This window comes from Diceros bicornis, chromosome 3 (assembly GCF_020826845.1).
Source record: "Diceros bicornis minor isolate mBicDic1 chromosome 3, mDicBic1.mat.cur, whole genome shotgun sequence".
Lineage (NCBI taxonomy): Eukaryota > Metazoa > Chordata > Mammalia > Perissodactyla > Rhinocerotidae > Diceros > Diceros bicornis.
In genome coordinates, this window is record NC_080742.1 from 33,895,577 (window position 1) to 33,912,353 (window position 16,777).

Genomic DNA, 16,777 nt, shown 5'->3' on the forward strand with positions numbered 1-16,777 from the left:
TTTTTGTGCTGCAGAATTCCAGGGGTCATAGTTTGCAGCAAGTCATGCAAGGTGCTAATAAGAAAAAGAGCAGGGTACAAGGGCTTTTATCCCCACTAGAACTCAGAAATTGTGCCTGAAGCCACTCTGAAAGTTGGTCACAGACTGACACAGCTGTAAGTGCATACTCTGGCCATGTTCAGGAGGCATGCTATGCTAGAGATTAGATGCAGCCTAACCCATAGCAGCCTTTTGCCTGGTATAGATTTTAGAATGAACATAAGATCTGAAAACAGTGGAGCAATGCGATGAAGAAAATGGTAGTCCTCATGGGCTTCTTAATAATCATTTCTGCATTCAGTGATAGCCATCCCATCCCGGTGTGAGTCATCACCTTGGGCCTAATCATGGCTTAATGGGTCACTCTGAACAATGCTGATTTTAAAATCTGGGATAACTGGGAAATTCTACATTTGTAATGAAACCGCCCAGCCCTATTGTACTGCCATATTCCATATCTAGCCCCAGGCAGGGACTGAGGAAAAGGTACATTACATGATATTGCTTCTCTACCCATACTTCTTTTGCCTGTTCTCTATTAGATTTGTTTCTAACCAGAGCAGAGATTTTATTTACCCACGTGCATTAATGATGAATAAGAGTGTGCATTATACATTCAGCAACTTTGATATCAGCTCATCAATAGGACCATGTTTGTGTTTGGAAAGAGGAAGGAAGCTCACTTCAAAAGCAAATGCTCAGTACCCACCAAAAGTAATGATTTTCTTTTGAGGTGGCTAAGGAGATTCTTCCAAGTACTTTTACAATACTTCTTGAGACTTATTGAAGGAAGTTTCTTTCATCCTAAGGGTGAAGCAAAATTAAGTTGAAATAAGCCACAATTAAAACTCCATGTGTTGGGTTAGGAGGCAGAAGGAAGGGTATACATATCTCTATCCATGTGTATTCTGTTAACATTTCAGGCATTTCAACTTTGGGTAGTGGACAGCATGAAGGGGGACTAGGTAGGAACAAGGCCACCACATCAAACTGATAGAGGGGTAGAAGGAACATTTGACACCTCCCGCCTTCTCTGCTCCCTGTCTGTTTTTAATTTTGCTAAATCATTCCCATCTGGAGATTGTATATTTTAAGTTGCCTCTCCAAGCAACACAGAGGGACGGTGTCAGGGAGCCTGATCCCAGAGCTAAGCAAAGAGATGCGAAGACTGTAAAGGCCCCAGGCCACAAGAAAGACAGACAAGGAACAGGGTGGGGTCCTGGCTAAAGTGACATTAGCCTGTATGGTGTGTGCAGTAACTGGGAGAATGGCACTGGGAGACATAACATTTCTCTTATGGTGAGTGTAAGACGTTTTGTATTTGTGTTTTAAAAAGTTAATATCCCTTTGATGGGCCGGCCCGGTGGCACAGCGGTTAAGTGCGCGCGCTCCACTTCGGCAGCCCCAGGGTTCACAGGTTCAGATCCGTGGCACGCACTGATGCACGTCTTGTCAAGCCATGATGTGGCAGCGTCCCATATAAAGTAGAGAAGGATCAGCACAGATGTTAGCCCAGGGCCAATCTTCCTCGGCAAAAAGAGGAGGATTGGCATCGGATGTTAGCTCTGGGCTGATCTTCCTCACACACAAAAAAATTAATATCCCTTTGAAAGTTCTAAAGGTGATTTCCTGGGAAATGTGAACCACTATGAAATTTTACTGGAAAAGAGGTTCCATGGCAAGAGTCTTCAAAGTAAGAAAATTTGTCCATCATAATTATGAAAGTAATAGAAAAGGAGAAAAAAATGGTGACAAAAGTCTAAAATGTGTGTTGCACATGCGCACATGCATAGAAACATCATGATGCTATGGAGCACATCAATAGTGACTTTAAGAAAAAAATGCTGAAAAGATACATGCACTCCTATGATCACTGCAGCATCATTCACAATAGCCAAGACAAGGAAACAATCTAAGTGGCCATCAATAGATGAATGGATAAAGAAGAAGTGGTATATATACATGATGGAATACTACTCAGCCTTAAAAAAAGATGGAGTTTTGACATTTGCAACAACATGGATGGACCTTTGAGGATATTACGCTAAGTGAAATGTCAGACAGAGAAAGACAAATACTGTATGCTCTCACTCATATGTGGAGTATTAAAACAAAACAAAAGAACACAAAACATAAATGAGCACATAGATACAGAGGAAAGACTGGTGGTTACCAGAGGGGAAGGGGGCTGAGGGGAGGGCAAAATGGGTGAAGGGGGTCAATTGTATGGTGATGGATGGAAACTAGACTTTTAGTAGTGAGCATGCTGTAGTATAAACAGAAGTCAAATTATAACGTTGTACACCTGAAACTTATATAGTGTTAGAAACCAATGTTACCTCGATTAAAGAAAAAAAGAAAAAAATTACCCTCTCATACCCTAACACAGTTCCCATCTAAGTCACTTAGATCTGTTTGGGGGAATTTCAAATTCACATGCTCTAGGTATTGGCTTTTACACGTACATGTTTCTAAAACACATACACATCTGTAAGATGGGCAGGATAATAGTTTCATCTATAGAAAAATTATGAGGCTCAAATGAGAACAAAGCAAGTAAAGTGCCAAACATGGTGCTTGGAGCAGAGTCACCACTCAAAAATTATCTGCTATTATTATTTAGAGACTTACGTGATATGGGAATTTTTTAAATGTGGTGCAATAATGATAACCAATAGCTTCCTCTCTAGAAGGGAATAGCCTTGAACCTAATTTAAAATTGTTTTAATCTTTTTGTTTATTTCTCATATATATTTTCCCCTGCTCAGGTATATTGAGAACTCTGTGAATTTAGCATCACTGCAGATTTGAATACCACTGTAATAATCTCTTGAGTGTTAATATTGTGGTTTTAATAAAAGGAAGCAGGGAGAATAGTGTGGGCTCACACACACAGATCTGCATCGCATTTGAAAAAAAAAACCAAAACCTTCTGAATGGTATTTCTTCATGTTTTATCACCATTTAGAGGAATGATAAAACTACCTGTTTACTCTTTTGCTAATAAAGCAGATGCTGTTTATAACAGTTCTGTAATGTATTTACCACCTCACGTTCCCAGAAAAGTTCCTGCTTAGTTATGTGTGTCTAGTTGCCATACCATTCTTTCTTAAAACTGAACAATTATGACTTTAGGTTGTTTTACTTAAGCATTTTCCTGTATTTGTTATTATTTAATAGTTAAAGGAGCAGTGAAGTTACCTCAAATGAGAAAATAATTAGTAAATGAAGAGCAGAGATTCATGGGTGTGTGTGTGTGTGTCTGCGCCATGTGTATGTGAGCCAGCACTGGAAATCCTATGCCCTATTTGCATTTATGAGTGTGAAAGACATGCATTTACATATAGAAACTACATAATTATTAGGAACCAACAATGGTGCTCTTGATTCTCACTGAAAATCACTGTAAGTCACATGAGAAATTTTCCTAAGAGCATAAATCAGAGCCCTGCCCAGTCAATAAGTCAGTGAATGTGTCCTGGCTAGGCTATGAAGATAGTCAGAAAATCTTGGATTGGGATAGCAAAAATGAAACATAAACAGTGTCAAATCAAAACTGCTGTGGGCGTTTTTTTTTTTTTTAAGTTGTTTGGCTTACTTCGTTATGTAATCAGAAATAAAGCATTGCTGCTGTTTTCAAAGGGACAGTTAGAGAGCAGAATGAAGATTTGATCAGAGGCATATAAACACTTAAAAGAAAACAGGCACGGATTGTGAGATTACATAGTCTAAGTAGGAATCAGCTGCAGGCACTTCTGAATCATTTGTCTTTCTGATCTTTTAGGAATCAGCCTGTAGGCAAACCACGAAGCCAGGCAGGGAGTGCCTGGATGAGGGTGCATGTGCACGTGGGAGGGGTGCCGGGCACCCTCTCTCTGTGCCAAATCCACCCCCACCCCCAGGGGGGGAGAAAGAGATGTACAGTCCTTGGTCTTCTTGTTGACGGAGCAGTTAGGCACGCTCTCCAGCTGTCTCGCTCCCTGCCAGGATCTCGCCCTCAACATTGATGAGACCTGGCTATGCAAAACAGATACTCTGACTCTCCCAGGTTCAAGGGCTGGGCCTTCCTTACTCAGGAAGGTATTTGTATATGTGTGTGATTTTAAGAGCGCTAAAAAATGTCTATGTCCCCAAAATATCACTCCCACAAATTTGCAATATATATAGCTCCTGAAAGTTCACTACTAAAAATTCACATCTTTGATAGAATACTGCTACTCACTTGTGGAAGTGTAAACCCCTACCTTCTACCTACATAGTAAGAGAGACAGTGTATTAAACTGCATGGACCCTTTCTACCTCGTTCTAATTAGATTACAGGATAATGTCCTGCTCCCTTGGAAAGCAGAAGTAAATACCCAATGGGAATGGGACATGATACAGATAGGAAATTTGGTCAACCTGAGAAGGGGACAAGGTCCAGAGCATATCAGCTCAGGTGAGGGCCACAGTGAGGGGACTTTCGGCAATCAGATTACAAAATTACACCTCTAGGCAGAGGAAGTAGGAGAGAGGAAGAGCCATTCCAAAATAAGTAAATATTGCCAAAGAACCACTTACCAGCATTTCCTAAGGCTGGTCCTGCTAGAGTGTAGACCTTCCAGCAAAATACATTGTGAAAAATGTCACCCCTCCACCACAAACACATACCCTACCCCTGCTCTGACCCTCTGCCCCAGTTTCCCATTTGGGAAGCATAGTTAGTATGGCAGCTTCTAAGGTTTTTTTGTGAACCACTCATGGGACAAGAATGTTCAAAGAACCTAGAATTCTTCAACCAAATGATCATGTCTCAGATTTCCCATTTCTGATACCCAAGTCCTCACCTTGGCATATCAATAAATCCTTGTCATATTGTTGGCTGAAAGACAGCAAGTAAATCTCTTGAGAATTACAGAGATGTGCACAGGCTACTCAGCATAATCTTGCCAAAAGAAGATACAGTACTTTCTGAGTAGTTCCTGTCCCATAGTTAGGAATAGGTCATAATTTTGTAATCTGAAAAAAAAAAAATAATATATATATATATATACATCTTTTTCTATCTTATCAACTCTTTACCTTCTTTTTGCAGGTCTTTATCCTTTGAAAGAAGAACAGGTATATTTGGTATATAACATATAATATGACCTATTAAGATTACCCCAATGGTGGCCGGCCTAGTGGTCGAGTAGTTAAGGTTCCGTGCAGTCTGCTTTGGCAGCCCAGGTTCGCAGGTTCGGATCCCGGGCATGGACTTACTCCACTCGTCAGCCATGCTGTGGAGGCATCCCACATACAAAATAGAGAAACATTGGCACAGATGTTAGCTTGGGGCTAATCTTCCTCAAGCAAAAAGAAAAAAGAAAAAAAAATTACCCCAATGGAATTGGTTTCCTGGAAGACCAGAAGCCTGGTCTATCACCCCACCCCCTCCAACCACCTGATGCCACTACTTCCAAATCACAGAACTTCCCTCTCGGCTCAGGACTGCGGGACTCGGGGGGCAATTGCCCAGGCTGTGTTTCACAAATAGGCCCTGGAACTCCTGGGAAAGGAGCTGTCTTGATTCATAAGAAAGGAGGCTCTCTAGCTTTTGTAATGTGTTTTCTAGGGGGACAGATTAGGTAGGGTGAAGGAGGTAGAGTTGATGCCAGAAATAGGAACAGGGATAATTATCAGGAAAATTTTCCTTTAGCTAGTCAACCCAGTTCCTTGAGTTGAGAAGGAATTTAGGAGCCTAGTTTTCCTGATACCGTCTTAATTTTGATAAAAGCATGGAAATTTTTAAAAACCAACAACAGAGGAGTATCGTCGACATTTTAGGGACTATCAGTGTCTTACGATAAAACTGACTATTCAGTAATAATATTTTTAAAGGATGTACTTTCATTTTAGGTAGAGAAGTAAAAAAAAAATGGAAAGAAAGAGAAAAACACACTTCAGCCGCTTCACTCATTCAATTTAATTTTTCAAGCAAGCTACAAACAAGAACGATAAAGTCATTCAGCCTCTGTTATCCCAAATGTTCGTAATGTTTTACTGAATATGTAACTTACTTTCATAGCAACTGCATCAGGAAGGCAAAAACCAGCAGAATTATCCACAATTCACAGATAGGTTAAGAAACAGCCAAACAATTAGGTGAAAACAATTTAGTTCCCTCACTAGTGGTTTTGTCTTCACAATCCCACATTTTTAACAAGTGGTTTTTTTTAAGCATTGAATTGATTGGGCACTCTGGTGCTGTGAGGACATAGCCTTAGATGCAAAAAAAACAAGTGATCAATTTTCCAAAATTAAATAATGAATCAATGGTGGTGCTGCTGCTAGAATCAGCCAAAAAATATAGTTGTAGAAACATGTAATCCCAGAAATATCATTCATCAACTCAAGAAAAGCTTTACTTGTGAACCACAGAGATTAAATAGTTTTAACACAGATTATATCTGAGGAGGCCACCCAAATTCACCTTTCAATTACTCATTCCCTAGTAGCACTCTAGAGACATTAGGTATCTTAGTCCAGAAATACATATGTTCCATTGAAATTAAGTATGTTGGGTTTTCCATTCTCTGGGCTAAAATTAGTAGTCAATCACAGACTCTTTCTACCAGATAATGTTACCAAGGAAAAATGTCTCTTTAAGATTCTTGTGGATTAGATAGTCAGACAAAATTTTCCCTGTACAAGGCTGTGCCTCTGAACAATTACGATGCTGACCCAGCAAAAGCTATGTCTGCATTTGGTCTCTGGAATCTGAGGAGGAAAACTGAAACAAGTGGTCATTACTGAAGGAGGTTTCAATAATTGCTTTAATGGGACAGAGTGATTTTATGTGAAGGTCTTTGTGACAACTCAGGAAGAAACAATCAAAAGGAAAACTGTTTTTACAGCTTGTGACAAGGTAATACCAATAAATAGGAATGGCGCCTTGATCGTTTATCCCAGAGACCCTAATACTTAGGTTGACCATATAATTTATCGTCCAAACCAAGATTCTTTAGAGAGTGAAAGGGGGTGCAATTAAAAATTATGCTGGAACAACAGGTGTGAACTAGGGCATTTCAGGCAAACAGGGCAAATGATCACCCTACTAATAATGGAAAGGAGATTGATTATGGGAGAAGACTGACAAGGGGCAGGTTTATAATTAATATTTTATATGAAGGGAACTTTTATAAGGAGTTTAATACATGGTTATTTTAACTCTAGAGGTTAGTGATGTCCCAGTCATGTCCTCTTTTTACTGATCATTAAATCAGTGAGTCTTATCTTGTCAAATGATAGGTTATTTTATATATTTCAGGCATATTGAAAGGGACATTGATTTTTTTCTAACCCTGGAAACCAGTTATTAGAGCATAATAATGCACTTGTCTCCTAAGCATGAATGCTCATTCCATGGAGGGTAACCTCCTTACCTGGTAGATAGGAGTGTTCAATCTATCTTTTAGTATTATAGTGTCTCAAAGGTAACATTCATCCCAGATCGTCTCAGGGATTGTTAGCATGGAGCTTTGGCACATAGTAGATAGACAATAAATATTTGTTGAATAAATGAATGCCATGTTCTCAGCAGAATAATTTCTTAAAAAGAAATATGAACATATATAGAAAATCATATATTTATTTTTATTCAACTTTTCCTAAATAGTTGCATACACTAGAGCCAACAAATTATCATTTTGCCTGTCTTTAGAAATTATAGCAAACAAGTTGCTATTCAGAATTTACAGAAGAAACAGTATCTCTCTATAGAGGCTGTGAGCTTAAGAGATGAATCAGCTTTCCCCTTCTTTTAGTATTATTGTTTGTTAGTTATAATTATTATTTGTTAATATTAAAAATAAGATAAAACATATTTTCTCCCATTTAACTGAAGTATTCTTGTCCTACTCCCTTGCTGTTGAAGAAAGTTCATCAATGGCTTGGCTCTGAAATAAGAGATGCAAGAGTTCTGAAAGCCTGTTTGGAAAGACTTATAGAAGAAAGCAGGCAAAGCTTGAGTAAAGGAAACAAAAAACTTGAGTAAAGGAAACAAAAAATTTTAAAGGATAGTTATGTAAGATGTAACCTTAGGAGGAAGCTGTGTAAACGGTACATGGAACTTCTCTGTACTCTGTTTACAAGTACTTGTAAGTCTATAATTATTTTAAAAATTTTTAAAAGAAAAAGAAATGAGAAGGTTGAGATAGAGAAATAAACTGTCTTAAGACAAATTTCATACCCTTTGAATATGCTAAAGGAAGCTATAGTGAACCTCTCAACGTTCTTTCTTCAACTTTCAGCGAATATTTTTGGAGCACTTTTCTCTAACAATCCTTCTTCTAAATGTTGAGCATACTATGGTGAACAAGACATAGTTCCTATTCTCATGGAGCTTACATTTCAGTGCAGATACATAATTAGCAAATAACAGTCAAATAGATATCTAATGTTTCAGAGGATGGTAATTGCTCAGAAGAAAAATAAAGCAGGGTAAAGGGGGAGAGAGAGAGAGGCAAGTGCTATTCTAAATGTGCTCAAGGAAGGCTCTCTGATAAGGTGACATTTGGGCAGGACAAAGGGAGGGAACTGAGCCATGTGGATATCTGAGAAAAGAGCATTCCAGATAGACACTACAGCAAGTGCAAAGGCCCTGAGGTGGGATCAGTCATGGTATGTTCAAAAAGCAGCCAGGAGGTCCATGTGTCATGAGAAGAGTAAAAGGGGAGTGATAGAGGATGAGTTCACAGATGTAAGGTGAGTATAGGAAGCATATAGGCCTTGAAGGCCATGGTAAGGACTTTGGATTTTACTCTGAGTGAGATGGAAACTGTTGGAGAGTTTTGAGCAGAGCAGTGACATAATCTGATTTATATATTTTTTAAAGTTTTTTTAAATTAAAACTATTTTTTAGAGTGATTTTAAGTTTACAGAAAAATTGAGACAAAGGTACAGAGATTTCTCATATACCCTCTGCCCCTACACATGCATAGCCTCCCCATTATTGGCATCCCCCACCAGAGTGGTACATTTGTTACAACTGATGAACCTACAGTGACACCTCATAATCACCCAAATCACTGTTGAACTAAATCAGGTGAGTGATGCAGAGGCTTGGACTAGGGCTTTAGTGGTGGAGGCAGTGAAAGTAATCAGATTCCGAACATATTTTGAAAGTAGAACTTCAAGTGAGTTGCCATTTACCAATATGGAAAGAATGGTGAAGGAAGGTGGGTCTATCTGTGTTGGAGATGCCTCATAAAAAGCTAAATGGTGGTGTCAAGAAGACAAGGGGTCTGTAGTTTAGGGCGAGGTTGGGGTTTGGACCTAAAACTTGGAAAACATCAGCGTGGAAATGGTATTCAAAATTAAGGGGCTGGATGAGATCACTAAGGGAATGAGTTTAAATAGAGAAGGCAGGTGGCTCGAGAACTGAGCCTTGAGCAGTCTGATGTTTCAAGGTGAAGAGGATAAAGAAGAAACTAAGAGGAAGCAGACTGTGAGGTGGAAGGAGATCCAAGAGAGAGGTGTCCAGAATGCCTAGAGAAAAATGTGTTTCAAGAACGAGAAAGCGATCAATTGCAACCAATGAGTTGAGAGTTAGAGAAGATGAGGACTGAAAATTGACCATGGGATTTGGTAAGTAAACACCCTTATGTGACCTTGACAAGACAGTTTAGGAAGAGGTGTAGGGCTGAAACCCTAAGAGAAGTGATTTTCAGAATGAATGGGAGAGGAGGAAGTGTCTTCACAAAAATAAAGGCAACTTTTTCAAGAAAAATTGCTCTAAAGGAGTACAGAGAAATGAGGCAGTATTTGGAGGTGGGGTGAAGTTGAGAGAGGTTGAGTGGAGTTTTCACCACTAAAACCAAATAAACAAAACAAAGGTTTTGTGTTTGTTTGAGATTGGAGCTATAGCATATTTGTGCCCTGACAGGAATGATCCAGAAAGCAGAGAAATTTTCTTGAAATAGGTAGATAGTTAGATATAACCCAGGTCAAAAGTCTCTAAAGTAGGAATGAAAAGGATTTTAGCTGCATCATTCTGGATTCATTTAAAGGGAAAGAAGTTAAGAGAGGAACTATCAGTAGTACCACTATGATTTCTTGGTCAGGACTTTAGCTGGGCACTATTGATAAAGGGGAATGTAGGATAGCAAAGATAAAGGAACAGGAAGTTCAGGCAACTTCAGAGAAGAGGTCAAGGAAGAGATCTGAAGTAAATCTGTGGAACGTAAAAAAAAAAAAACATGGCTGACCAGAAAGGCTGATCTGGGAAATATTGTTTCTAGGTGTGTAGAAGTCAAGTACAATCCTTTGGTTGAGTTTGAGTTTTATGAGTTATTTATTGTGAATTAGCATGTGCTTCGTGTAAAAAAAATTCAGACAATATAGAAATACATAGGATAAAACATGAAAGTCCATACACACACACATTCATACAGACACACACTCTTTATCATATTCTACTCTCTAAGGGGAACACTGTTAACAATTTGGTGCATATCCTTAGAGATGTGTATGTGTGTATGTATACACATACATATATGTATATATAATTACTTTACAAAAATAGAGTCATATAGTATTCATACTCTTCTGCAACTTGCTTTTTATACCTAACAATATGTCTTTTGTATTTTTCCATCTCAATAAAAATAGCTCTACCTCCTTTATAAAAAAGTATGAATAGGTAATACACGAACATGATACACTATATGAAAGGGACAGCAGAGTATATATAGAATCTCCCTCCAATCTCCCAGCAGTCAGTTTCTCCCCAGAGGCAACCACTATTACCAGTGCCTTAAACATCCTTCCACACTAGGCAATATATATAAACACAGATGTGTACAGTATGTATTTATATAAATAGTAGCTTACCATACATGTTGTTCTATATCTTGCTTTTAAAATTTAAAATTTAAAATGTAGGAGTCTTAGAAACATATATGCTTAAATATAAATTTAAATATAAATTTTAAGGCTGGTAATGTCTTCAAAACCATCAAGATTACCCTCAATAACCCCTCATCTTACAGACAGGGAAACTGAGGCTCAGAAAAGCAAGAGATTTACCCAAGGTTACAGGACTGATATGTATAAGGCTCAGGACTAGAGCCGTATCTTCTGTCTTCCAGTCCAGCACTTTTCACTTCTTGCCTCTCTCAAACCACACATTTAATAAAAATAAAATAAACTTGCTTTAGAAAGTTAATGAGGAGAATGTTATTTCCTTTTTATGGCAGGGTCAGTGATGTCATCACATAGAACAAGAAAAATTCTGTGAGATGGCCCTCCTCCAGCTAAAAATATTAATAGCACTGAAAGGTGTGGAAAAGCACCCCCATCGTTGCAGAGCTGGCATCCAAAGATCCAGAGAGGAGTGAGTGACAGCCTGGGCTCTAGGACCCAGACAGAGACCCACACTGTGGGGTGAAAGAGGCTGAATAAGGAGAAGAGTTTCATATTCCTTACTGGGTCTCAAATCTGCTTCTCCAGACTGGTCCTGGGTTTCAAGCTTCTCTGCCTCCCGTGAGGACTCACGAGATTTCCAAAGGCTCCATGCTTTTTCACATGGCTGCTTCTTCCTCGCATTCTCGACTCCTGCCCGTGTAACCAATACAGACATTATTGTGTCCGCAGTGAACTGACACTACAATGCCCCTGCCCTGGGTGAACATGGAAGTACTCAGACCCATAGGGAATTCAGGAAGCAGAGTGGGGACAGTGACTAATGCCAAGAAACCTTAAATTCAAGTCAGAAGATAAAGGCTACATCTGTGCTTCTAAAAAGAGGACCAAAGGATCTTCTGGGCTCCCTCAACGGGGCAGGGTGCCAACACTGATTGAAGAGCTGCGCTATGGGTCTGATTCACAGGACCGAGTGGAGTGGAGGGGAAGGTCACAGAACTGGAAGCACACCCAGTCCAGTTCTGGACACCTGCCCGTCTGCCCACGAATGACCACTGTGCAATCTACGGCCAGCGGACTGCCCCCACAACTCAGCCTGGAGTCTCTGACTCTGTGCAGGGCCCGGCCCTGCAACCACAGCAGTCTCCGCTCCAGCCCTGGCCACCATCAGGAAGGCATCTGTTACCTCCTGCTCGGCCTCCAGTTCTGTGGTCACCAGTTTAACCCAACGGCCATAAATTTTAAACTCTGCTCAATGTCGCCCTACTTCTAACTCTAACTGACTGCAACGTGCCCTTTGGGAAAACAGCTTTACTCCTGAGTGCTCTCTGCTAAATGAGTGCCACCTTGTCTCTTTCCTCCACATCATCATTATAATTAATAAGCAACAATATCATCCCTGGTGGTTATGTTCTTATTAGGTGTTAACTGGCCTTAGCATCATTATCTCATTAGGCCTTTCCACCTAAATTACTTTATCAGCTTCCCTCCGAAGGGGGTCTGGTACTGTCTGGCTGAACGGAATCCCCTGCACAAACACGAGAAAGTGAAAGGATAATCACAGGCATTTATTCCTGCTCCAGATATTCATCTTCTTGAAAAATTAATGTTATTTCTACTGCTAGGAATACTTTACACCGCTATAAATCCTCCATCCAAAGTGTTTAAAGCAATACCCCGAAGCTTTTTAACTTAATCTCACTCATTTTGATGAGGAACAAAATATGTTGTGGAAGAATATATTCTAAAATATTTACAACAGTTAAAACTTCCTCCCTCATCGCTGCCCACGTTTCTGTTTGAATACATTATCTCCAGTTCTTTCAAGAGGCTGAATTTCAAGATTTTTATAGAAAAGGTTGTGAACAATTTTGCTCACTTAGTCCCCACTCCTCAGTTGCTCTAGAGGCAATCTTTTCTTCAACTTCCCCTGATAATGCTTAGCTTTTCTTTCCTTTAATAGCATTCGTTTCATAATTCAACCTTTTGTAAAAAGTAGATGAAAACTATTCTCCTCATAGATGAATGGAGAACATAGACTAATACATTTCTCTAGAAACGCTTTCATTCCTGAGGACTAATGATGCTTATTGCTTCCTCTATTGTCCTCATGATATCGTGTTAACCATGAACTCTCTTCATCTTTTCCTCCTTTATTTCTAGGTTGTGCACGTTCTCCCAAGGTTGGGGACATGCCATCAAGAGTTCAAACCTGCCCTTTACAGCCATTAGTCACGTTTTGCTTCCCATCCCAATTACCTCCTCCCTTCTTTGCCTTCCCGCATCCCTTAATCATCTCCCATGTAATTCATCATTCATCCTCACTTTCTCTAGTAATTTCCTATTTTTAAATGTCTTATTATCTCATATTCCTCATTACCCACTTATCCTTCAAACTCTATTGTGCATTTCATTTTCTCACAAATTGTGTAGTCTTATTTGGTTTGCAGCGTGCATTTCCCCCTTCTTGCTCACCCGCCCCCATCAGTCATCTCTTTCCCCTCTCCTTCCTGCTTTCCAAGTTCCAAGTTCTTGTTTTGTGAAGGTACAGATCATGATTTGAAATGGTGGAGATGAATCTTAATGTCCCCAGACACTCTTTCTATTTATTTACTTAATTTTTACATCAAATTATTGTATCAAGGGGGGAATCTAGGTTTATAATTCTCAAGCCTTCCCACAGAGGCAATCAAATTCACTAGGCCCCTTTTTTTTTTACTTAATTGGGGATAAGACAAATCTCAGATGAAATAGGGCACAGTTGGTTGGTGTTTATCTGAGACGCCACGACCATTCGTTTTCCCATTTGCAGTTGAACCACTGGTATCATGGCCAAAAGACACATTACTGTCTTTCAAATCTATGTCCCATAACACTTTTCTCTTAGAGATTGAAAGTAAACCCTTCAATACAAATCCTGCTGTCATCAAACTTTCTGGTAATGCCCAGCGTCTTTTCCCAGAAGAGCATGAATTTAGTTTCTAAAATTTTTTGTTTTGTTTTTGAAACTCCACAGCCTTCAGAGCCTTCTTTCCTTTCTCTTGATCTTCCTTTCCTCCTCTTGAAATCTCAAGATAATTAATTCTGGCAAACTCTGGAGACAGCCATTCTTCCCTTTACTTTGTCTACTTTAGAATCACTCCCCCCCCCCCCCCGCATCCTTTACCAACCTATACCTTCCTAGTTCAAGTGTATGATGGGGACGAATTCCTATCTTTGCACAGTCTCACCTCTATATTCTCTCTCTCACTTTCCCTCCATCGCTTTGTTTTACTCCACACACACACGCACAGAAATGAGTATTTCTGTCCCTGACCCTGTTCCACAGTCTGTGTAGCTGCTGACGTTCTCCCAGCCTGTGTCCCTGGTCAAGAGGGCAGCCATCTTGTTCCCACAATGCTCTTCGAATGCTGGCAAGGGAAAGCTATGCTGATCATCAACTTTATTAGTGATAGCACCAAGGCAAGAAAAGTAAACATGCTGACCAAGACACAGCATCATTATACCATGCTTAAAGGAAGAATCGGGGCAATTTCTCAAACTCTATCTCCTATTGTACTTCTCTGGAGATCTGTGTTCATTTTTCAAGCTTGTTGAATTTTCCTTTTCCTTCACAGTAATATGATGCCTTACATCGGAATAGGGGTAGTAAATTGTGACCACTGAAACCTAGCATGCATTTCCATATGATTATGACTTTACTCTCATTCTAAACTAGCCAAAGGTACATATCGCTTGTACAGTGCGAAATTCTGCTCATTGAATTACTATGAGCATATTTCTTTGAAAAGAATTAGGTTTCTCTGAGTTAATCCTTTCTTATATGATCCAAATCATCTACTCTTTTTTCTAAAATATGACCCCTTTCCCCCTCACTATTCTGTTACAATTCACACATTATTTCTCTTGAGGGTACGATATAGTCTAATTTTCTTCATTATTCAATTTGGATCCTGTTAAGTGAGACAGGCATTCACTGACAAGAAGGAACATTTAAATTTTGGCAAATAAATTCATTAGTATTCAGAAAGCTTAGCACCCCTTATATTTAATAAACCTTTCCATTACAGACTAAGAAATCCTGAAAAATAATCAAACAAATTAGCAATGGGGCCACCGAGAGAGTACATTCAACCCTGATTCAGAGAAATCTCAGTTTATCAGTTTTCTGTCAATCATTAAAACAAGAAAGATGAAACATGCAATTATATACAAGGAGACATAACTCCTAATTCTTTCCTCTTAGCTGAAGAAGAAGAGTTTTAATTGCTTGGAAAAATAAGATTTTTGTTTTCTCTCAAGAAAGAGAAAACAAATGTAAATTGCCTTAGAGTCTATGGCTGGAGCTACAAGACTTCAGACTAAGCAAATAAGAGGTGGAAAGACCAATCCATCATCTGTATTTTTTGTCTTCACAATGGTCAATATCCAGATATATGGAAATATGAGATGGTTGACAGATGTTCCTTTTTCTGCTACAACTCCTCCAGCACATAAGAGAAAAAAGAAAAGAATGTTCCCTTTTTAAAAATAAATGTTTAGAGTCATACAGATTTACTGATACCACTTCTGCTTAATGGAAGTAACGCTACACTAAGATATTTGAATATTCTGTCAATTATTCCAGGGTCAATTTTCCATTTGTGTGTTACCAGACTCTTTGTTTCTCTTCTAAGTCCTATCAGCCATCTGATCTTGTGAACCTTACACTGTTTCTAGCATGTTTACAAGAGGGAAAGTAAGGACAAGAAGAGATGAAGCAATAATCAATCCATTTAGTAATGCTGCACATCTGCAAAAAATGAAAGCAATAGAGAAAATTAAAGCTCTTGGCCACAGAGAGGTATAGGAATTAACTGGATGTGTCAATACATTCCTTGACCTCAATTGGGAAGCAAAATTGAGAGTCAGGAGTAATTAATTCCACCATTTAAGCCAGATATTGAAGTCCCTAAAACTATTTCCCAGGATAAAATTCTCAAACCAAACAATTTGTGTCAGCAATTCTGAATATGAAATTCCATGGGTGAATTTTTTTATAAAATATGTTCTGGACTTAGTGATATATATCAAATAGAGTTGCTAATGACAGAAAAAACAAAGATGAGGAGGAGTCACTTATGTAGGACTGATTCGCAATGAGGTAAGAATTCATAGCAATATCTTTTTGTCTCATCACTGTTTTCTCTTTCCTTTTTAAAGAGGCCACCAGCCCTTGTGAATATATGAAGCGTAGTATACATGAAAGATGTCTATTTATTGAGAGGGTTTTTTTTTTTAAGTTTAGGAAGCAGTCACCTAGATTCTCCCCATCTGAGCAGAGATGGTTTACAGGGGATAGGGTAGACAGTGGCCATCAGAGTGGCTCTGTATGGAGGACTGTCCCTCTGCAGATTTATCCCAAGAAGTAAAAGATTTTCTCTTCCTTATACCTGGACATCGATCTTTTCATGGTGACCCGGGGCCAAAAGGATTATCTGGATGTGTATCTCAAGACACCTCAAAATTGCTTGAGCAGAATGGAGCATCTGCCTGTAGCTGGTTACTGGCAGAGTACCACCAGAACCCTCCCCTGGGACATGGTTGATTCTCACCAAAAGGAAAGCCAGCAGATGAAAGGAAGGAGGGTTTTGTTCTCTTTCCTGTGAAAGCTTCTGAAATGTGGGAAAATGTCAGGTGTACCTTGTATCTCCAAACCTAGCACACACCTGGTATATAGCACATGGTATATGCTCAATAGAAATGTGATGAAGGAAAGGAGAGGGAGAAAGGCAGGGATAGAATAAAGAATGAAGGAGGAAATAAAGCCCCTATGAGCTCTACAGGGTACTTTCTAGAATTTTCTCAACTCCAAATG